The sequence below is a fragment of the Lynx canadensis genome, chromosome B1, assembly GCF_007474595.2.
Source record: "Lynx canadensis isolate LIC74 chromosome B1, mLynCan4.pri.v2, whole genome shotgun sequence".
NCBI classification, from domain to species: domain Eukaryota; kingdom Metazoa; phylum Chordata; class Mammalia; order Carnivora; family Felidae; genus Lynx; species Lynx canadensis.
In genome coordinates, this window is record NC_044306.2 from 77035250 (window position 1) to 77060459 (window position 25210).

The 25210-nt window shown below is 35.0% G+C and overlaps 1 protein-coding gene across 5 annotated transcripts in view; it reads left to right on the plus strand.

The window, feature by feature from the left end:
* LRBA (LPS responsive beige-like anchor protein) overlaps positions 1–25210 on the plus strand; it is a 789117-nt gene that overhangs the window by 501051 nt on the left and 262856 nt on the right. The gene's annotated exons all lie outside the window — the stretch shown is intronic.

The following is a 25210-nucleotide window of genomic DNA, read 5'->3' on the forward strand; positions in this document are numbered from 1 at the left end:
TGCAGCCGAGATTGCCCGGAAATCTGAAATGAGGTCTTTTAAGTGCCAAAGTAAATTTAAAAATAAAAGCGAAACATTCAGTGTTTCATTCTTAAAACTTCTCCCACAGGCTGGTAGGACTTCTTCACTCAGCGTAGGTGAGTGCCTTTCTCCTCACCCTCCCCCAAATGGAAGGTGAAGGACGTAATTAAGGTCCAGAGAGCAGCGAAGTGCAGCTCAGTCCTCGGCACACTTGGAGGTTTGCAGACGCTCGGCGCTCTCAGCGTGATGGTCTGGTCTCTTCTCAGGGGGTCGTGTTGTAGCGGTTTTCCTCTTTTCCTACTGGAGGCGTTGTTTGGACTGGGTTTGTTTGTTTGCAGTGGGTTCTTCTTGTCTTTCTCTAGGTGCACACCGCTGGAAGTTGTTTGATATTCATTTCTGCTTCGTAATTTATAATTTTGGCCCTCACAAAATAGATTTCAGTGTGACGAAGTCGTTGCTTGCGTTGCATCTGGGGTTTAGTTATAAGGATTCAAGGCTTTTTCTTCTCCTCCCCCTTTAGGTTGCTTGTGCAGATTCCACTTTCTGAGTCGTCTCTCCCTCCTCCCCTCCGACGTCTCTCTCCTTTTCCTTCTCCCTCCCTCCTTTTCCCTCCCTTTCTCTCTCTCTCTCTCTCTCTCGCTCTCTCTCTCTCTCTCTCTCTCTCGCTCTCTCTCTGCCTCGCTGTTTCCTGGAGTTATTTAGTTTATGAATGGTCCAGGGCCATCATGAGGGGGGTGGAGCTTCAGTTCCTACAATCACTATCCGAGCTGTCAGTGCTTTAGCCAATCCGAGAGAGAAGACAGGCATGCTTGGCAGACGGTAGCAGCCACCGCTGCACTTGATAAAGAAAGGGGGTAAAGAGAGAAGTAGGAAAATAGGAGGAGATAGTGGAAGTCAAATGCTCACACACACTTTACAGCCCCCTTCTTCTTTATCCTCTCCTCTTATCAGTTGCAAGGAAGAAAAAGAGTCTATGGTAGAAGGGACTTCCTGGAGATGGCTGGAATAACGCGAGAGAGTAGCAGTGGTTCAGAAAGGTTCACTATTTTTTTTTCTATCAACATTGTGCAGAAGGTGCAAACTCTAACAAAATTACTTTTGCTTGAAGGCAATAGGAGGAGGAAGGGGAAACCGGGAAAGAACCTACATTTTTCTAGATTTTTCTTCTCTGGCAAAGTCTTCCTCCCGTCTCTTCCCCTTCTCTCCCATTGTTGCCAAGAGCCAGAGCAATTGCTGTATATGTGCACCAGTTGGGGGGGGGGCTGTGTGGAGTGGATATGGGGTGAAGGTTTATAACCATAAATCTCTTTTCAGTAATTTCCATATGCTGTTGAAAAATGGGGCAGGGTAAAAATAGTGCAAGCACCTTGTTTGATAATTACTTCATAATTAAGATTCAGATATATTTTATGCTATTGCTTTATTGTTAAAAAGACTAGTTATTAGAGAGAAAATATGTTTAAATTGTGAGAAAGTGCACATCTATATATGGTAGAATATTGTTGGATATACTTTTAAATTACCATAAGCCACTAAAATTGTTTTAAACAATAAAAATGAGGAAGTAAAAGTGAACCTGAGTCAAAGTTTTCTTAAGATGTTAACGTTGTAAATCTAATTTTGAATATATTCTCAGGCAGTACAGAGTTTCACTTGTAAAAATGAATTTATTTTCATAATTGACTGTTGCTTTTAAAAGACTTCACTGCTGCAGAAATCTATAACTATCCTGTTATTGATTACACAGATGGCTTCACTCCTCCCTTGGCATTTCAGTGAGACTCATGCATGTGCTTTTAGTATATGTATTATACTTTCAAGCTGTACCCCTTGTAGCCTTTCCCTACTTTTGGATGAAAGAAGCTCTAACAATGTTTCTGATTTGCTTAGTATTGAGGGTTTATGTTTTGAACCTTAGGTATGTGGATGCTGAGTCTTTTAAAGCCAAATGAAGTAGATGGAATTATTTTTAGTTAGATTTTTGCTTAAGATACAAGGAATAAAAATCTGTGAAGCCATTTGGGGCAAGACTTCGCTTTGAAACCCCGGTGTGCCTGCGGCTTTTGCAGAAACCCTTTGGGAGGGCTTGAGGTGCCCTCTTAAAAGCTGCACCAGGTGAACCTGAATTCAGTTGCATAGGGAAAGTTTATTTCTCTCCATGTACTTGACGTCAGACACTTGGACCTCTTGGTTCTTTCTTAGATGTCTGGTGCGGACCACTGGTACCTTGTCACCTCCTTGTTCTCTGCCATAAGTACCTTTCTAAAGAACGAATTGACTTTTTTTTTTTTTTTTTAATCAAGTCAGATTTTGTCTGGGATATGTCTTTAGTGGCCAGGAGTGTGTAAGTCGGAAGTAAGCATACACCAAACTCTGGGATGCAGAGCTGTAGTCAACTTCTGGTGTAGTGGCAGAGGCTTGGGGCGGCTGCCGGCTCCAGCCTTGCTGGGGGAGCAGCTTGCATCTCAGAATGCTTGGCGGCACAAGGATAGAGCGCAGCCGCGGCGTCTTCGCGGTTCGCGCGAGTGGGAAGCCCAGACTCTGTAGGTAACCTGGCTAATGCCTGAGAAGTCACGCTGGCGCCCTGGGAAATATTACTGGGCAGGAGGGGGCACTTCGCTGCAGAGCTGTGCAAGCAGCCAGACAGGATCCGTAGCTGCTTCTCCCCAGGGCAGTTACTGGGCGGAGACTTGTGGCGGGGACACAGGGTGCGGAGCCTTCCCTCCTTGACCCTCGAGGTGGCCGCTTCTCCGTCACATCAGGTCTGTGAGCGGGGGAGGCCTCGCTCGTGGACCCACACGTCCCGCCACACTCCTGGGAGTGTTTGCAAAAAGTCCCGGGGGTCACGGCAGTTGTCCGTCCTCCGGGCCCGTGCGGTGCGGCCAGTCCCAGCTCCGTGGGTAGGCGCTTAGCGTCCGCCCTCCTCGGGTGGGGCGGCCCAGGCCACGCGGATCTTCGCGCCACTACTCCCTGACACCCCACTCCTCCTCTTTTTCCCGCTCTGTGGGGCACGACTAAGTTTCGTGGCACCCTTGTTCCTGGATTTCTCCACTTTTACATACAGAGGCTGAGGGATGATAAAACGTTACAAATGTTTTGATTTAAAAACAATTCATTACCAATTTACCCTGTCTAAGGTAGATGCTGTAGTAAATAATAAATCAGTTAAACAAAGGCGACTTTAATTTATTGCCATGGTACTAATTAGAAACATCATTCGAGCAATAAACTTAAACACTTCCAGCAAATAATGCTCGCCCTTGCTAGTTCCCTTCCTTCCCCCTCCCCCACCCTAACTCACTCTCTGGCTGCCTCTGCCCTAAGAGCTGCTTCAGCTGTGTGTTTGCGGATCCGCTCTTCCTCTGGTTGAATAATTGAAGGGGGAAACGGTATCCGAGGAGGCTGTAATTGAAGAGCCCCTGTCACCTCTGCTTTTATGTATGTTAGTATAGAAGTCCATCAGCAGCTCCTTGATGGTGTATTAAAACGAAGTGGCAGCCCCTTCTGCAGGAGATACCGTATTCTATTATAGGAGACCAAGTGAGAGAAAGAAACTCTAGAGGCTAAAAGCCACTTCAAGTCTTCAGACCGATTGATCTGTATTCTCTTGTTATAATCCGTCTCATCATACTTGAGTTAATGAGGCAAAAGAGGGGGGAGAGAAATCTGATGGTCCTTGACAAATTCATTAGGGAGGCTGCAGGACATTTTATTTGACTGTTAAACATCTTGTTTGTTTGGTTTAGGCAGTGCCAACATCAGCATGCTTCTGCCCAGACCTGTGATGTTGGGCTAGCTACAGACATTCCTAAAAAGAGGAGGAGGATATTCAGGGTGTGATTTGAATTTTTTTGTTTTGGATTTTGTGTAGTCCATAACCTTCAGACTTCTCTAGGCTTCACCTTCTCCACCATTACTGTAGGAACATTTTATGAGAACGTGCATGATAATACTAAGATGCGGGTGTGTTTAGTTACTATAAGCTAAAATAAGTATGTTTAAACTTTAGCCTTAACATTTCCCATTTCCTTAAAATAAAATTGAGTCAAGATATAGCAATTAGTGTACCAGTTTTTGAAAAATGTGAATGTTTAAGCTAAGCTCCAGCGAATAGCCAAATTAGACATTACATCCTATTTTTAATTGATCATATGTAAGTAAACTTTTAATTATTAATTGAATTTCTTCTTGCAATGAAATGCTTACGAGTACAGATACTTGGAAATAAAATTTAACTATTTATACAAACAAGATTTTCAAAACAAAGTTGGTATATCTTAATTTGAGGGCCTTTTTCTATTTAAAATGAGAAGCAGAACTGGGTATTATTTGGTGCTAAAATAAGGTGATGTGTTGACAGAATACTTAAATTGAAAATATTTATAACGGAATAGTAGGCAATTAAGAGAATGCTAATTTTATCATATTTTATTCTAAGATAATAATACAACATTTGATTTTCTCAAAGTTTTTCTTGAAAAGAAATAACCAATCCAGTTGTGATACTTCCTTGCACAGAGAATTCATTCGTATTTTCCTATAGCAATTGACTTAAACAGCCTCAGCTTAAGTGCTTTGAGAAAAGAACCCTGTCTTCCATTTATAGGAAAGCAGTATGAGAGAAAAAAGAGAACTAATGCTCTTTGCCTGTCATTTTAAAACATTCCTGCACTGCTGATGAAGCTTGAACTGCTTCAGGGAATGTATGGATTTGAAAAGAAATGATTCAGTAGTTCATGTTGTGTTTCTCAGGAGCAAAACCAAACTAATGGCTGAAGTCAGAGCTTCTGTACATCTGACAGATATAATCCTGTTTACATTTCCAGAGAATACAGAATCCTTAAACTGTTTTATTTTTTTGCTGATCTTTACTTAGAAATGTGTTTAGTGAGTTAAAGTTCAGGGCATTTTCTACTTTATCATATCACTGAGACTCAAAAGATATCCATTATTTTATTATCTGTAGACATAGCATATAGCATTGTAATAATTTTTATTAAAGAGTGTACAGATTTTAGATTGTATGATTTTGTTTTCCAGGAAAACACTTTAGAAGTATTCAAAAAAATAATCAGTTTATTGACTTAAAAAAAATCAACTCTCTGACGGATTTATACTTTTTAGACAACAAAGGACCACATGTTTACATGTATATATTCTTATCCTCTAAAATCTAGTTTTGAAACATCTTCACAGTTGCTAATTGTTGGGGTTCTTTCATACTTAATCTTTCAACATATTTATAAAAATGCTTGATTTTTTAAAAAAAAATTTGGTCAGAATATAAATGGGGGTATAAACAACTATTAAATTCCCTGAATTTAAAAATAATTCTAGGAAAAACAGAAGGAAAAGTAAATAACCCAAACACAGTTTGTGTATTAGCTCATGAAATTTTATTGAAGTAATTACAATAAAACATAAGAAGCTTTAAAAACAATTACCAGGATTATAGTATCCACATTGTATTAAAGTCCTAAAATCACATTCTTTTTCACTCTGTGAAATTATCTCATTTTCCAAAACTGAGGTATCACAGACATTGTTTCTAAGCTATTGATAATTACTATTCTGGAATCAATCTAGAGAATAATCAGTAATTCAATGTTTTCTTTGAACAGTTTACTGTAGTGCCTACTTCAAATGGTCAGTCATGCTGCCGAAAGAAGTTGTTTTTGTTTTTTCCCCTTACCAAATAGCTTTTTGGAAAAAAAAAACAAAGACTTGTAATCTCTTTGATTGGTAACCCAAGGGTATTGTTCTCATTTGTACAGTTTGAATTTAAGATAATCTGTCGGGTAAAGGCAATAGCTTTAATTTTGTATAGTAAACCTATTGAATTGTATTAAAAAATAAATCTTTTGGATGCTTTTGTATATTGTATTGTGGGCCTTTTAAATTTGGTTGGGTAACCTTGGATAATATATATATATATATATATATATATATATATATATATATATATATGATTAGTGATGTTGTTTATACTTCTACATCTTTTACAAGTCTAATTCTTACATTATTTGGTAGGATGAGAAAATCAAAGAGTACAGTATATGTTCCTGTTTTCCCCCAAGTTGAATAACAGTTGTAACTACGAGTACTTTATTAAGCTATACATAATTTGATCTCACCAAGATACATATTGAGAGAGCAAAGAAATTGTGCTCAGGAAAATGAAAGTGCTCAGCTTTTAGCCTAACTGAAAAGTAAATACTGTTTTATTATTGAGCTAGGATGTGAAATATTAAGAAAATCCAAGTTCATTCAGCAAGCATTTCTCAGAAGGTGTTTCATTGAACTTAAAATATTTTTCACTTACGTCGGTATATATCATTTGGTCTTACCAATAAAGCATTTAGCTTTTTCTCACTTTTTTATTTGTTTGTTTATTTTTAATGTTTTATTAATTTTTGAGAGGGAGAGACAGAGTATGAGTGGGGGAGGAACAGACTGAGAGAAGGAGACACAGAATCTGAAGCAGGCTCCAGGCTCTGAGTTGTCAGCACAGAGCCCCATGCAGGGCTTGTTCTCATGAACCACGAGATCGTGACCTGAACTGAAGTTGGACACTTTGACTGAGCCACCCAGGGGCCCCTGCTTTTTCCCATTTTACATGTATACATATTTAGTTGTAATAATTACATTGTTTTATTTCCATATATAGTTAAATAAGTTATGAAAAGTTAGAAAAAGAGTCTGTCTTGTGTGTCTGCCTGCCTTCCAACCAACCTACTTTTCTTTCCTCCCTTCTTTCCTCCCTTCTTTCCTCCCTTCTTTCCTTCCTTCCTTCCTTCCTTCCTCCCTCCCTCCCTCCCTCCCTCCCTCCCTCCCTAACAATTTGAACTTACTAATATACCATCAGGTAAATACTAAATTTCACCTGTCAAATAACTTTGGCTTTCATAACTCACTATAATCTTCAACAAAGGGGAGAGTGCTTTTAGTAGAACCAACTCTTAACTATTTAAGGAATGGTTATATCATTTGTGGATTATTATTTGTGTCTAGGCATTGTATCAGTGCCAGAAGATAGGAAAATCAGGAGTAGTCAGTAATGAACTTGATGCTAAATAAATCAAAACTTTTGATTTTCCATTTGATTCAAGGCATTAAATTTTATGGTTTAAAGAAGGTGTGATATCCTTTGTTTAATAAGATTACAGACTCAACATGTAGAATAAATTTCATGGGATGTCAGAGTCATCCCCATTCCCATTTCTGTTTTCGCTTGTGATCAGTGACACATTTATAAAGCAGATGACTGAGATGAGGCTGCACTTAATTCAAAATATAAGACTTGGCATTATGTTCTTTATTTCTTTGGGTCATATAAGACATTTTTGTGGACCTGCGTTTAAAACTATCAGTTAAAAGTATTGTATGGGTAGTTTTGTATTATACTTTAGGAAACTAGCCTTTTCAAACATCTTAGTTTATTTTAAAATATATTGGTTCTGCAGCACCCCTCTATGTTATTACTGATAGAGGTAATTTGGCATCAATCTTTTGCTGTGATTACAGGAAATTTTTAGTGGGCTTTGTATTATTTTTAATAATGCTAAAAATCTAGCCTGTTCCTTCCTTCACACATTGTGAATTAGAGTAAAAGTGATGTGCTGAGAGGTCTCTCTGATTCCTTTTAGTAGTTAAACAACAACAACAAAAATTCTTCATTGGCTCCAATCTATGTATAGAAGACGTCTGTGTAGTATAAATGAAATAATATTTGATGATCTAAGGAATGGAAACTTTTCCTTTAGCCATGTGAAATCAAGCTAGGATATAAAACAGCTGTCTTGGCCTATGTATGTCAAGGTTCTGCCAGCCTGTTTCTTTTCTGAATTTTCCCTTTCTATCTTCCCTTATTATGTTTGGATCCTAAAGAGTCATTCTTTTATTTTTTTGACTGGTTTTGTCTTCAGACAAAACCTGGGTTAGTAGGTTTAAGTCAGCCTAGATAGAGTGAAAAATCTTTGATCTATGGCTATGACTGTTTCCAAATGATTTGCTTGCTGGGACCAGACACTGTCCATGCCCTTTCACTTTGCTATCAGATAGGTACACACAAAGGACCTGAAAGGTTACCAGATGCATAGTTAATCATCAAATTAGGTGAATACAGCGTTCCAACCATACTTAATTAGATCTTCAATTTCTAATAGTTATTTGTTCTGTGGTACCTTGTTGGTTAAATGCTCTACAAATCTAATCCCTTCGGCAAATTAGTCAAAACTTTCTACAAATTATATCATCAATTAAAAATGAATGATACAAAGCTATGTATTTTTTAAAATACATAAGGTTGTTGCTGTCACGTAACTTACCTAGATAGATAAGATAAAGAGAGGCAGTTCGATAGCATCTAAAGAGCATTAATCTTGGGAGGAAAAGCTCTCAATTTTGTCCTCTGTTGGCTAGAGACTATCTGAGTGACCTTGATCAAGTCATTATCTCTACTGACTATCTTCTCAATTCTTAAATTGGGGGATGGATTAGGAGTTTTTTTTCTACCTCTTCAAGATAAAATATCTGTAATTTCATACCGTAAAGATGATTAAAGTTGCAAAATTTAGACTTCTGCAAGAATTGTGACTTCCAGTGCTGCTCTAATATAAGTATATGAACATTTTTAACATGAAAAAATTGCAGAAAGGAATAAGCTTACAAATGGTTATATTCCATATTTTAGTCTTAGGGGAAAAAAACTACATATTATAAATTGGAGATGGTTGTGAGAGACAACCAAATAGCAACTTGGAATATATTCTGAGAGTATATTAATTATTATTGATAGGAGTTGGAACATAAAAATATGAAAAAGAAACAGGAGTGTGGATTGTATATATAGAAAAACAGTACATGTTTAAAGTTATACATAAAATTGGCAGGTATGTTTTTTTCCTTAAAATGTTGAATGGACTGTCAATGTTTCTGACATTTTTTTATAAAGGTTAGATATTCTGTAAATGGTTTGAAGCCAAAGAAAGTTCAAGTTCACAATTAACTCTAAAACAACAACAACAACAATAAAAAAAAAAAAAGAAAAAAGGAATGGTCAGTGTTTAGAGAAAGACTAGAGAAACAGCATTGCTCTATGCAACTGAAGTAGGACCATATTCGTGTTGTGTTAAAAGATAGATCCAAGCAGGGAAATGGTTTTCAAAACATGAGTCACGATAGAGACTAAAGTTTTATACTACTTTCTCATGCTTTTCACTTGTTTTCATCAGAAGATCTGACAAGCATAGAAGTGTTAACATCTTTTATTTTACAGATGTTCTTAGTTTTCTCTCAAACTGTAAAAGATGCTATATCATAGAAGCATGGTAGGAAATAATTTCAACACCTCCTTTCACTGATGTGATAACTTATTATATTCTAAGCTTGTGTATATTTTTGGAGGGAGGGACATGAGGCAGGAAAGAGACAACATATTGAGATCTAATTCTCATTTTGAGATATAGATCAGTATGTCTGCTATATTATAAATTCTGTCTAAAATGTCTTTTCAAATGGCATAGTAATTTTTACTTCTATGTTGCATTCTCTGGAAGTCCCTCATTAATGCAGCGGGAGTACCTGGTGACCACTGAGAGAGTTGTTGATGGACACTATATGGGTTTGCAAAGTGCAAACCTAAAAGACTAAGCGATGAGAAATGTATTGCTATTTGTGAATTTATGTTTTATCTCACTTCACTTGAAAATTTATGAGTAGTGTGGCTTAAGGGTGCTGGAGTTGTGTGTTCCAGGGCTTGCCCCTACTGATAACACCCTTGTTGGCGTGAAAGTGCAATGCAAATTATGACAGTTACAACCTTCTGTTTTGTTTAACCTGTCAGTAGATTTCCTGGCTCAGTGCTGAGGGCAATGGTGTGTTCAGCTAGTCCATATTCACCTAAACTTAAAAGGTCAGGTTTCTACAGGCAAGCCTAGTCAAAGCCTAATTGATGAGGAGGGCAGGGAGACAGAATTTACTGTTCTGTTGGCTAGTTTCATATCGTTAGGTTGTCCTGAAAGCATCAGGCAGTCACAGCCCCTTTCATGTAAGTGCTGACCCTAGACAGGAGCTGACAATCAAAGGAGGCAGCCACAGGAACCAGTGCAAGTAGGCTATTGATTTTTCAGTTAGGTCTAAGTAGTTTGTAGTATGGGTAATGGGTGACAGAGGCAGGTATGTCATTATCAATGAGCTCCAGAACAGTAGCGACAACCCTCTCTCATATTTCCTTCAGCACTGACAGTATGCATCCAGAGGCGGTCAATAAATCGCCCAACCTTTAACTGACAAGTGACTTGGAGGTTTAAGTTGAGGAGTGGAAGTTACGGAGCTAAACTTCTCTACTTGAACATGTACTGGACCTAGCGATAGAGTCAGTAATTATACTTTTTTAAGTCTTTGAAGTTTTGATTTGGATAAGTCTTTGCAACTCTGAAGATCAGAGTTTACTTTTAAGCTTTTGAGAATTTAAACAGCATATTTATTTAGTTAAAAAATAAGGATATGAGCCAATCATTTGTAAAGATACTATGCAAGAACAATTAAGCTACGTATGTTATTATGGTATAGTTTTGCTTTTATTTAGACTAGATCCTTACTCATTCATGATATCTCTGTTATAAAAGTTCAGCAGTTGGAAATTGCCTCTCAAATCCATTTTAATTCCTACTCTCCACTTACACGTTTTAACTGTAGACCAATTTTAAATGGAAAAAAATTTGTACCATTTGCAAATGTGATATATTAACCCTAAAGCAATTGCTGTTTGACCTTCAAATTTGTTTTATATTACTTTTCACAATAAAATAGTCAGGCATAGAACATTTAATGATTAAGGTTTGATGAATTATGGTTGCTTCTGAATTTAAAAAGAAATGAGGCTGAATTTTGTTTTAAAGGCATTTCATATGGATATTTACATTTAAAGATAGATACAATTTATGTTCACATAAACACAAAAGTGTAACAGGTTTTGACTAAAAGTACACGTGTTCTAAAAGGATGTAAAATAATTTAGAGATATTTTAAATTTAAGTCAATCTCTATTTTGTTACAAAATGTAAGTAATATAAAGAGAAGATAATATTTATAACTAGAAGGGGGAGTTTTGGTTGTACCAGGATCCTTACAAACTATCGTATGCTTACATTTTTTGAAAACTTTAAACAAATTGAAATAAAACAGAAAAGTAAATGTTTTTTAGAACTTCCTTAAATAACTTATCGCCATGATATCTTGTTTAACACTGTGATATTGTACAGAACCAGAGTTCAAGTCTGTAGTATGATCTAGCTGTGGAGTACCCTGCATGACCACATGAATCATTTTCATTTGTCCAATGCCACTGAAGATTCCTTCCCTGCCCCCACCTCTTTAACTAACCAGCAGGTTAATGCATAGTGAAGGTATGGATGCTTAAGTATTTTCTTAAGTTTGCAGTGACATGTCTGTGTGAACACCCATATCTTCTCTTTTTCAGCTATAGATAATACACATTTAAAGTGCAGTGAAACATAGCTACTATTAAAATAGTGTAGTTTTAAAGAAGCTTTGGGATTATGTAATTAATTTTTGAAAAATTTTATTCAGATCTTTTGAATTATTCACCTTTTGAGGATTACATTTCCTTAAAGCTAGATTGCATTTAGAATCATTGTTTTTCCCTTTTATTTAATCATCCACTTAATCTGTGTTTTTCTGTTGGATGAGATAAAAGATTTGGCTGAGAATCTTATAATCTTGTTAGCTATATTATAGGTATAGCTTCTTTTGCTGTATTTGCAATCCTTCCTGAATACAGTGGTATTTTTAGGAATTAAAAAAAAATAAGCTGAAGAAAGGGGGACAAATTAAATTTTCATGAAAGAAAATCCTAATCAGCAGTGACAGTCTAAGAGAAAGATGATTGCCACTTGGTCATTGTGGAGAGGCACTTAGATTTGGTGTCAGTGCTTCTGTTAATGATGACTAATGTCTTTCTTGGAGCAAGTGCATGCTCCAACATACTGCTACAGCCCAGAGAGAGAGGGCTCAGCAATAGGCACCACTCAGCAAAAGCATTAGGTATTCTAAAACAAAGGCTTTTTAACGCAGTCAATTTGGCAGTCTCTATTATTAGAAAAATGCAAACATAATTCTAAGGCATTTAACAACACATTTTAGACTACTTTTTGTGCAGTACTGAGAGAGATCATTTTAAAATTAAAATGGAAAGAAATCAAGCAGTGTTAATAAGATGTGCTCCCTATTTTGTTACTAAGGAATGGGCACATACATTGCCACTGCACAGAATCATTTGTGTTAAGAAAGTTTTAAAGAGACAAACTTGCAGCATTTTTTTCCATTCTGCTTTGCTGTTTGCTGAATAAATATTTGATAGTTGCAAAAAGAAAATGACTCCAAAGATCTCTTCAGATCTTTTAATATTAAATATATTGCTTACAAAAAGATGACATGTGTTATTTCTTCAGCTTTTCCCCAAAGTGTAAGACCTTTCAGAAGGGCGTTTGCAATGCTTGTCATATTTTTTCATATACATCTTATTGGTCTGACATGTCTTGAGAACCATGAGAACACAGATGTCATTGCATTCAGACAACACTAATTACTCTGGGATTTTTGCAGCCTCAATGCCTGCATGTAACTGTCGATTATGATTGTCCATGCAGCCTACAGTGGGGACACTTTGCACATGAAAATAGTGAGGCACAAAAATAGTAAGACAGGCCATTTAGTCCCCTATTGTTCTTCAATAGAACTTAGAAGAAAAAAAAATCCTGACACATCAATTTCATTCAGTATTTTGCATTTGAACCATGTTTTGGCAACATTTTCCCTTCTGAAGTAAGTGTGTTATGCTTTAGTGTTCAGTGAAATCTATTATCCATCTGTTCCTTAACCTTCTTGCACAATCTTCTACATTACTTTGTCTTCAAGCTTCATGGGAAATTTCTTTATGTAGCTTATAGTTTGAGAGAAACAGTAATTGTGGTATGAGTCTTCCCAAAGTGACAGTGCAAAACAATAAATATGTATGATGTGTTCTGGTGTGCAATTTAATGTTTAATGAGAAGCTGCTGCAAATATGGTTAGTCTCAATTTAGATAAGTGCAATCATCTTATGCTTTTAACACAGGTCAGTTCTTCTCTTTGTTTAATTTTCTCTGTAACATTCTGGGTTTCAGTTGATGATTCATGGTGTTTAGGTGGTTTTGAAATATCAGAGGTCAAATGGTGGTCAGATCTGAGCCCTCACTATTAAATGTGAAGACCCAATACATGTTTTGATAAAGAGCATAATCTGTGTTAATCACCGATTGAAAATAAAAAACTCCAATAATGTAACTTCATATGCTGATGAAGCAGAAATTGAAGCAGCTTGATCAAAGATGTATGATGAGATAAAACTGCAGTCTCTGCTGTACAGTTATAGTAATTATGACTAATGAACCATCCAGTCTGGATGAAATGGCATGCCCACAGGGACTGTGTCCAATCAGTTGTGACTTATGCAAGCTGAACAAACCATTGATGGGATTCCAAATTCTATAGCACAGGAAGTGTACTCTTTATTATTAATATGACTTTTGTTAGGGTAAAGTGATTGGAAGTTCTCTAAATTTTGTTAAATGTAGAAGACAGTTCTTTTTCAAACTATAGAATATAGTTCTTTTTCTCTTTTCATATACTTATTGAAAACTAAACATGTTTTTTGTGACCTCTGTTTTACCTCTCCTTTCTTAAGAACTTAGTCACTAACACAATTCTTTGACTTCCTACTTGTCCTTCTGTTGTGCTACTTTGAAACATTCCCTCTTTTTTGGAGCTATTGTTTACTTTTGTCGGGGTGTATTGTTCATTAACCGGATGTTGGAGAGATAATTTTACAATAATCTAAGACATATGAGGCATTTACTATATGCAAACACTGTTCTAAGTGTTTTATCTGTATTAACTTGTACGTCCTCATAATCATCTTTGGAGATAGCTATATATTATCACCATTTTACAGATGAAGAAACTGAGATGCGGGAAGGTTGAATAACTTGCCCCAGGTTACATGGCTCTTACAAATTTTGTGTTATCTTGTAGAGATGAGTTTATGTTTGTCTAGCCCAAATCTATTTCTGAATTATCCTTGCTTTCCTTTTTCCGACTAATTTTTTGTTGTTACTGTTTTCTGACATTTGGCAAAACTGCACGGGTATTTTAAAACTGAGGGCTCGTGTGCAGTTCTTGAATAGTTTTCAGGTCCCTAAACTCACTGTTCACGTTCCTAAACTCTTCATTTGGTATATTTTAAGTGACTGGAGTTTTTGGGCTGGAGTTTAAGAATGCATGGTGTTGATATGAATGTATGTCTAAATGTTATAAATGTGCTCATTCGATGCACTCTTAAAGCTGTAAAATCTTTTAAGTGCTAATGGGAAAACAGACGATTCACTTAAAAGAAAAAGTAGTCCTGGCCAAATAAGCTTGGTTAGATTTCTTCTAAGATTGTCTATACTGGTTTTTCTCATCAAACCAGGTATAGTCCTCATCCCAATGATTTCCTATTCCCAGCACTTTACACACTTCCTTTTAGATAGTAGATATATAATAAATATTTGTGGAAGGAAGAAGGGAACAAAGAAGGGAAGGGGGGACTTTTTAGGGATTCAGTAATTTGAGGATTCCATCAAGCACATGCTTTTATTCTACTTCCCTTGACAGGTTTTTACTTAGAGGTTAGAGGGATAGAAGAAAACTGGCTGTCATTGTCATTATTCTTTAAAAATCCTTAAAACCCTATCCTAATCAACTTTGTTTTCTCACTAACCCCCAACCTGAAGTCTTTGTCTTTCCAGGTTAGCTTCCTTACGTTTATTGTGAAATGCCCTACAGAGACAACTCTCTCTGAACTGATAGTCCAATTACCAGCAGCCTCGAACAGTTTAATATAGGTTTTCATTTCTGTTGTCTCCCCTATGTCATTATCCACGAATTTGTTTCCTTTTATTAACTTATTAATGTGAAAAGTTACTGAAAGGCATGTATCATCTTATTTGATAGCTTACATGACTAGATGCATAATACATACTCCATAAATACCAGTAGGTTGATTAATAATTTTGATGCCCTCCCCTTTCAAACAGATTTCTTTGTATCACCAAGGGCAAATTTTCAGTGTCAGATCTCTAGAGGTAATGTTCTGAAGGTCTTTTAAAACTCAATTGAAGTGAGATTTGTACAAGAATAATACTGAGCTCTTATTTTGTGTTGGGCAGTATGCTAAGCACTTTTTCTTAATCCTCTCAGCAAATCTGTAATGAGTTATATCCTGTTATTATCCCTATCTGTATAGAAACCAGACACAGATAGAATATATAAACTCACTTCATTTTAAAACTAAGAAGTGGCCAAGCATATGACTAGCAAAGAAGGTGACAGTTTATTTTAAAGCCATCAAATTTTTATTGGTATCCTGTCAATGTCAGGCTCTTTTGTTTTTAAATGCTCTCTCTGCAGTTTTCTATGATGTGATAGTTCCTTAAGTTCTGCTTTCCTACAACTTGAATGATATCCATTGCACACCTACTTACCCTTGTCTTCTCAAGATACTCCAAAGCTGCCTTCTTTCCTGTTAATTTTCAGAAGAGGAGGATAAGATCTTAATATCCCACTCTGAAATGTGGTGACATGATCATATAGTGTAGAGAGAAAGTGGTCTCTGTCCCATATTTTTTATTTTGTTTCTAAATTCACGGAGGACCAAATAACAGTTGTTATTATCATCATTTTATGCAGGTTTTAAGAAATGATTGCATTGAGAACTATGCTAGGTAGTCAGTCTGGTTAGGAAATTCCTAAAGTAATATGTAGTAAATCATAGGAAAAATACTTCAAATTTAAATCTGGTTTTAAAGTGATTGGTAGTTAAATCCATGGCTGTTTACAGAAGATGAAAATGGAGTTAATAAAATGTTGCATATTTTATACTTAGGAAACATTGTGGCTTATAATGAGTCTTTATATAAAACTGAAACCACTGTGTTATCAAAAAGGAAGCAGTTTGCCAAATATAGTAAGCTCTCAGAAGTAAACTGACATCAATTTTAACTTCTGTTTAGATTTCAGCTTTTATATGGAAATTGATGCATTCTGTTTCACAAGTGGAGTACTTTGTGTATTTTTAAAAGCATATCTGTATTTTGATTGCAAAAGTTTAGTTATTCAAGTTTTTGTTCACTCCGTAAAGGGCAATTTACATGGAGCTAAAAATTTTGTTTTGGTAGATACTATTTGCATTATTGAAAACATTTCAGTCTGAAGTCAGTATTATTGATCTTCTTTTAAGATTAAAATTAATTTAATGCTTTTCCTAAATAGTTTAATTGGAAATCTTTAATTAGGAAAAAACCCAATAAGATCCTAAAATGGTAACTTGTTATTTTGATAGGAGTCTCTGTTTCATTTTATGCTTTTTTAAGTCATATTTTATTTTTTCATGTATTATCTTGTATCTTTGACTCTTTCAGATATGATTCAGGTATTTTAAATCAATAATATAATACCTGAATTCCTAAAAGGATTGTTTCTTTAAAAGTTTGTTGTAAAGGAATTGAAATGATAGATTTATGTAATTAGAACCTTAGTCATATTTAAAGTACTTTAAAAGATATAATTTTAAAAGAAAAAAGAACACCAAATTATCTCTGTTGCATGATCTTATGTATGTTAGAGATATATTTATGAAGAAAGACTTGAAGAGAATGAGCAGAGAATGAATAAAGTATATGAAGAGTTTAATTTCCTTCATTGTTATCTTTATTCAATAAATGTATATAGGTACATATAAATAAATCAATATATTTCAGAGTATAATATATTTTTAAATAACTCTTGTGTTATATGGCTTTACCATGTTTTATTTTCTTTTATATATTAGAGGAATAAGCCAGGATTTCATTACATGCAGCTTGTACTTTGCCATGGAAATTGTCAGAATTACTAGGAAAGTTGTTGCATAAAAAGTATGTATAAAACCATAGTACATATGCTATAACTTAAAATAAAAATTTTAAGAAAATTTATTATAGATTAAACATACATTCTTACCAGTTCTGATACTACATATAACTTGACTTTGCTTAGTTCTCTCTGCTTCCTGTAACTTGCACACTAGGAAGTTAAGAGCTTATTTTCTCCCATGTCCTTTAAACATTTACTGAGAGCATAGAGAGCAGGGATGGGGGTGCAGGAGGTTACCTATGTGTGGAGAAAATGAATTTGCACTTAACATTGCCGTTTATCACAGCTGCCTATAATCGTGAGAGTATGTGTATGACTATGCTATCATTATCTCTGCTGCTTCCCATTCAAGTTTGCAGATGGAGTAAATATACATAACCTTTTACAGAAAAATTTAAGGTTTAGATTGCAAATAGGGGGAGAAATATCCTCGGAAAACAACCAGTAAATACTCAGCAACAATGAAAAGAGCTGAGGAGAGCAGAATATTATATGCTGATTGGTAGATCTGCAGACAAGGAAAAAGGGCATTGACTAGCCTTGTGCATTTAAGTCCAATCTTTATGCAGGAGTCAAGAAGCTCAGGAGAGAATTGTATGAGCAAAAATAACAGGAAAGAATTAAAGGGGAACCAAGAGGGAAAGAGAGTAGTGGAGACTGAGGGATATTCAATGATGTGGTGAGTAATGAGAGCAGAGCCATTCACAGTAGATGAAGTGGAGTCATAGGTAGTAGAACACCTCTTGTCAAAAGATCGCTTGGAGTCTGTATATAGTGTAACGGTGAATGTGGGAATCTTTGTGCATGCTTGGAGGTTGGAGTAGGTAGGTTGTTGCTTAAAGCATTCATTGATTCCCATAATGATTCTGTTTGATTTTAAAGATTAAATTACATTTCTTACACTTTTTATGAGAGAAGAGAAAATAGCATACATTAGTTTTGTGCTGCTGCTATAACAAATTACCACAAACTTAGCGACTTGAACAATGTGGGTCTCCCTGGATAAAGTCAAGATGTTGACGGGACTGTATTCCACTCTTGAGGAAAGGCTCTAGGGTACAGTTCATTTCTTCGCCTTTTCCAGCTTCGACAGGCCTCCTGTATTCCTTGGCTGGTGGCCCCTTTCCTCCATCTTCAAAGCCAGCAACCACAAGTTGATTGCTTCTTACATCGCATTACTCTGACCTGCTCTTCTGCCACCTTGTTCCACTTTGAAGAACCCTTGTAATTACAGGGGTGCAGTGGATAATCCAGGTTAATCTTATTTTAAGGTTAACTGGTTAGCAACCTTAATTCCATCTGCAACCTTAATTCCTCTTTGCTATGTAAGGTAACATATTCATGGGTTCTGAGCATTAGGATGTGAACATCTTTTGGAGGGAGTATTCTTCTAGTTACCACAGAATACCATCATGGTTTAGAAATATTTTCACCTAAAGGAATACAGCATTTTAAACCTTCTGTCATTTAGAAAAAGTTCTCATTTAGAATAACTCTTCCTCACTGATAACAGAATAACATAGTTTTATCACATTAAGAGTAGATTAAAACATGAAACTTGTGACAAAGTTTTCAGGAAGAATTTTATTATAACTTGAAGTAGAGGATTGCTTTTGTTTATTTGTTGTAGTTTCAGATACCACTTACTAATGGTAACTTTTTTTAAATTGCCAATGATTTGAATTATGAATATAGACCTATATACTGCTCTACTAAGTATCAATTTGGAACTCTAAATTCTTGACCTGGGGAAACCTCTTAAGGAGGCCAAACATGTGTTTGTGCGTACTCTATAAATTAGTAATTTTATTTAATACCAGCAAGTGGTAATTGTGAAAGCATAATTAGAGGTTCGTTTTCATATTTGAACAGTTAGCTTTACGCTTTTCTGAAAATAGGCTTCAGTGAGTTCTTGGTCACAGAGGACATCACAGGAGAGAGTTACTATTTTTGCAAAACATTTCAAAGCCAGGCTTCACTGATCATTTACTGAACTCATTTGTATTTGTATTTATATATTTATATATATTTATATTTATATATATTTCACTTTCATTGATTGACCAAGTAACGTCTTTTAACATCCCCCCCATACATTATCTAGTCTAGGATTAGGCATTACATTTAATTTCCTTAGTTGCCATTAATCTGAAACATTTCCTTAGCCTTCCTTTGTTTGTTTGTTTGTTTTGTTTTTGACATTGACTAAGAATAGACGTCTTTCCTTTTTAAATAGAATAATCCTCATTTGAATTTATCTACTGATTCCTTATGGTCAGATTCAGGTTATATATCTAGTTGGAATACTACATAAGTGATGTATCTTTGTTAGAGGTTTACATCCAGACATGATGCCCCATCTGCCTTTCAATGCTGATACTAATTTTGACCAGTCAGGGTGTGGTCCAACATCTTTAGTATATTTATTATTTTATCCTTTGCACTTAATCCATCTGTAGTGAGATTATGAAAATATTTTACTTCTCATCAAAATTATAATGGAAACTAATGAAATCTGAATGAAATGTAGAGTCCACTTAACAATTCTTGCCTATATCAGTCTTCACAATGATGGTTAGAAAATGATCATTCTCAACATCGACTCTTCCATGCTATTCACTTGGCATTATAATTTTTTTTTAACATTTTTTTAATGTTTATTTATTTTTGAGAGAGACAGAGACAGAATGTGAGTGGGTTGGGGCAGAGAGAGAGGGAGGCACAGAATCCGAAGCAGGCTCCAGGCTCTGAGCTGTCAGCACGGAGCCGGATGTGGGACTCAAACTCACAAGCTGTGGGATCATGACCTGAGCTGAAGTTGGACGCTCAACCGACTGAGCTACCCAGGTGCTCCAACTTGGCACTATAATTTAACATGATACCTTTTTGTCTCACCCAGTTTATCGATTTATTTTTGGTATGGTCTCATGAATTTCTGTTTTCAATACATAAAAATTCTTTAATGTTCATAATCATCTTAGTGCTCAAATTATTTCAGATTTGGCCAGCAGTAACCTCTTCAAGCTAATTTTTGTCCTTTTTGACATGCCCCTTTATTTTCCTGAGCATTTTCTGACTTTTTGGGGGTAGCAAGAGGTTCTTGGTTCATCTTGAACCTTCCTTCCTGCAGCTCTGGAATCAGCTGTTTCCCCAAAGGGCCTTGATTCCTTTTAATGAGGATTCTTATTAGAAACCCAAGGTGAAGGTACTGGGTGAAGCATACCCATGATACATGTTTTTTTATTCATGTCGCTTTGATAATTGTGGGGTCCCTATTTTTGTGACATCTTGTTTCTCAACTTCATATTTAAAAACAAAAAGGTTGCATATTACTTTTAGATCTCATTTTGCTTGTGGATTTTGATCCCATGTTGATAAGACTTTGATAAGACATTGCAAGACCACTTTGGAAGAAATATCCAATTTATACACCATAACATTTTAAAATTTTATGACAACTTGCATTTGTATGGTGACAAAGATGACTTTCAAAAAGTCCAAACTGCATAATGTGTGTACCACAGTGTTTATATAATTTATAAATAATGCAAAATTTATTTTACAGGCAAAATTGTGTTAGAACGTTCACATTTAATACAAAGTCAGCAGTGAACTTTTAAGTAAATACATAGGTTAAAAATGACTAAAATCTTTCATAAGTATATATATAGTCATTCATTCCACCAAAATGTTTGAATATGTACTAATGTGGCAGTTATGTTGGTTGCTGAGTCTACAGTAGAAAGTAAAAATGGACATGATTTGGGTTAAGGGAGCTTTAGACATTAATCATATAAGAACATTTTTGAATATACTTAAACATCAAACATAGTAGCCATTTAAAATCTTATTATTTATTCTCAAACAAAATTTTTTAATTATCATCCTTCAGAGATAATGAGTTTTTGATTAAGTTTATCAGATATTTGGAACAAACTTACAGTACCTTTATTAACTGTATTGAATATATTAGGGTGCATATTTACTCTTAGGATCCTATAAAACTTTTATTTTTATTTTATTTCACTAGGATATTTTTAGATCCCATTTATATAGGAAGATACAATTGTTTGTCATTGTCCATATTTGATGAGCTAGCTAGGTATTAGTTCATGAATGAAGTTTAGCTAAAAGTGTATTATCATTACTAAAACCTGAGTATAGATTTGAGTGTTGTGGGTTGACCAAAATATTCCTCTTAATGTCTAAAGTGTTTTAAGTAAATAACAGCATCTATAATTTGGGAGTGGGTGGTGGCATTTTGTGTGTCTGTGTGTGTGTGTGTGTGTGTGTGTGTGTGTGTTAGTATTTCCTTCTAAAATAAAACAAATGAAAATTTTACCACAAAACCTGGAGTTGATGGAAGGAGTTAATGTTGGATTTGATCATAGTCACTCTGATTTTCAGATTCCCATGCTCCCCCCTCCACTTAAACAGTAACCTCAGACATTTTAAGGTTATTTGGGCCTTGTTTTCTGTTATTAATATTTACTGCTCAAAGTGTAGGTTTAAACAGGATATTTAGAGTGATTTTTCTCTAGTTCTTAGTAAAATATTTCTCCACCCACTTTTTTGTTGTTGATGTCCAGTATTTCATACATAATGGGCGTTCAAAATTTTTTTGAATGAATGAATGAATGAATGAATGAAAATACTTTCCTTAAACACTGACTATAATGTAGAGAAGGCTCATTTTGCTTGCAGTCCCAATGAATTTAGTTTTTAAATTAGCAAAGAACATTATTAAGAAAGGATGATAATGCCTTATACAGAGGGTTACAATATTGTAAAACCACCTTGGTAGAATTTTTTTCGAAGGATTTTAGATATAATGGGGAAATTAAGGTTATGGAGGAACTGAGGTCAGGAGTTCCATGAAAGCCTTTTTATTAACATTTTATTTATAAGATATATTGATGAAATTTGTTAAGAAAATATAGCCATTTCATACTTCTTTAGTTATGATTGATTCTGTTAATTTCCATTTGCAATTCTTCATCTGCTAAAAACGTTTTAAGATTTCTCATGTCTTTGGTTCTGATTACATGCTCGTGTGTGTGTGTGTGTGTGTGTGTGTGTGTGTGTATTTTCAGATAATAAGCAAAATAAGAAGTATTCTTTCTGGTGTAATCCTTTAGCAGACTTTTAAGTTCTGTCCTGATTTTAGTAACTCTTGTCTTTCTGATCTTCCTGGACTTTGCTTCCTCATTCCAACCCAGTACAAGAAATACCAATTAACTTTGCTCTTTGAGATTTTTTTTTTTAAGAAAGAGGAATTTGAGGGACTTCTTTTTACTCAAAGTGTCTACTCTGATTTTCCCTCCTCCTCTTTGTTCCCTTTGCCCTGCCAAACCCAGAGTAGTAGAATCTATCTATAATGTCTGCTTCCCAACACATATCCCTTCCTCATCCTGTCTTGTATGTATCTTCTTTCGTACCCGCGTAGTGTCCCTCAAAAAGATCATGGCTTTCTGTTAAATGTATCCTGTTATACATTGCACAAATATGCTGAGAATACGGCCACTAACAATTAAGATAATAGTGAACTTCTGATAACTTTCTAAAAGTTATGTAAATATGTAAAAGTTATGTAAATATGAACTTTATTATTAAAGAAGTAGGAATTTTTTTTAAATAAGGAAGTTTTCTATGTGTTTTGGCAAGTGTGTCCATGTAGTTGCAGGGGACACAGTTACTAGTGTGTAGATTTCTATAATGTTTTTAACCTTCTGACTTCATTTCTTTGGATCTTGACATAAATTGCTTTCGTATTTCTGTCTTTTAAAGGATAGGCATGATATAAAAATATATATTAGTATTAATACAAGCTTTTCTTTGGTGCTTAAATCTTATTTTTGTTAGTGATTTAAATTGCCACTCTGATGTATAACTTATGAAATTCTTGTTTGAATTCGGCTTTGCCCCCAAAGTTTTATTTTTTATGCTGTTCTAGCTGAATATGTTTATCCATATACATGTTTTATATATTTAGAAGTTTACTTATATATTTATTTTATATTAAATATTTTATAACACAACAGAGGACCCAATCTTATACATATATAAGTCCAGGTGATGTCATTGTAGGAAGCCAAGATAATGATACAGTCTTTCAGTTAAAGCACTGTTTTCCATGTAAGTTTGATTGCTTCTTACTGAGCAGCAAATAAAGGCCTAAAGTTATTTGATGCCCTAGATACTGTAATTTATTATGAATAAACACTCTAATAGAAGGTAATTTCTAACTCATCATAGTTTTTTGGTCAGCCATTTAAAACTTAATCACCATATATAAAAACTGAAATGAAGTTGTAAAGAAGCATAAATGCACATCGAATGTGATTAAATACATTACACTTTTATGATATTTACATACGAACCACTGAGATTTACATACTCAGTGGTTTATACTCATACTTATCTATTAGTAAAATGGCACAGATGAAAATAATAGTTGGATGTCTTAATTTTAATGGCTCTCCAAAATAGTGAATACTTCTTACTTTTATATTTGTGTGAAACAGGGAGTAACCTCTACCTTGTAGGGTTATTGAGAGAATAAAATGAGATAATTGGAATTTTGCTCTCTGCTAACGGTTCTCTTTCACAATTCCCCATTGTTTTGATAAAGATGTGAATTTTTGAGAGATTACTTTAAAGTTGGCAGGTACATTCTGAATTTCATTTTACTTTCGATACCAGGTTTAGTACTTTGAGTATCTTTGGTTCAGTGGGAGAATGACTAAGTATGGACTATAGCCCCTTCTCACTGTTGAAGACACTCTAGACGGTTGAATGTGCACCATGGAAGGGGCCATAAGACAGCAGTCGTATATCCTAACAAAGGGTATTTGGAAGTGGGGTGTGTATGAAAGAAGCCAAGAGGAAGGATATTTGGTTAAGGGAAGAAGAGGGACTATTGATTACTTGTATCTGACCCTGCCCCAGCAGTAAGAACAAAATGTATTTTTGTTTGGAAACAAACTTGTTTCATAGCAGTGCTTCCAGAACATGTGCAGGAACTAATTAATTAAGCAAATGCTTAATGCTTTTCTTAGACATTTAACAGGGAAAGTATATATGTAGAGTAAGAAGAATATGAGTAGGTATGTTTAGGGCCTTCCACTTGCTTCCTGGCATCTTACTTGTAAGCTTTAGGAAAGGAAGTGTAAGTAAGTTGTTTATAAAGCCAAAAAATATTAGTATAAATGCATCATTTTCCTTAGAGGAAAATTGTAATTTTAATTTCAGTTCTACTATGCCATTTATTTGGAAAGTTACCTGTTTAAGGAAGCAATTCATTTGTGTTCTGGAGTTGATGAATTTAAGAGAGCCACATTTTAATCCTTGATTCCCTGAGGATTTTCTTTCACAATACCTTTCTGCTTTAAGTCCCTAAAACTACAGTCCTTTTGAGTGAATAGGGGCTATTTTATACACCACCCTGCTCCCAATCCAATTAAAGGTTCCATTATGGATGGATTAGGGAAAGTTTACTTCTTAGCAGAAATAAAGCTTTAGAAAAATGGTGCCCAGATAGCAAGAGGGAATGTGAGGGAAAGCGGAGAAAATTAAGGAGATAATGGTCAGTAATCTTAACTTGTCTGATGTTTGCGCTGTTCACAATATAGCGGACTTTTAAAATAAGGGGAACAATGCTTCAGATTCTTTAACCATTTTGTTGCTGAAGTTTGGCTGTCTCTTCAATTTTCTTCACTTTTGCTTTTGTTATCTGCATCTTGGGCAAATATGTCTAATCCTTTACTTCAAGTGTCTGTGTGTTTTGTCGCATTTTCTTTTTCTTTTTTTTTTCCTTTTTGTATGTGAGTGATAGTGTTGGAAGGAGGTAAGGGGATGGAAAAGTTAATCTGGATAACAATCTGCTTGCATAATTATAAAAAATAGCTTGTCAGCAATGAGTATACATTGGACTTAATATATAAGTGTGTTTATTTTTATATATGTATGTATCTCAGAAATTAAAGAAATAGAGATTTAAAAATATTTCACATGGTAGGTTTTTTTTTTTTTTGTACATTTCATTTCCATTTGGCTCTAAGTGATAAATATATTTGAGTCTGGTGATTTATTTGGACAAAAAGACAATCAACAAAATTAAAATCCCAGAATTATTTTTTTTTGGTTCAAAAATAAGTTATTACCTGCCATTTCACAT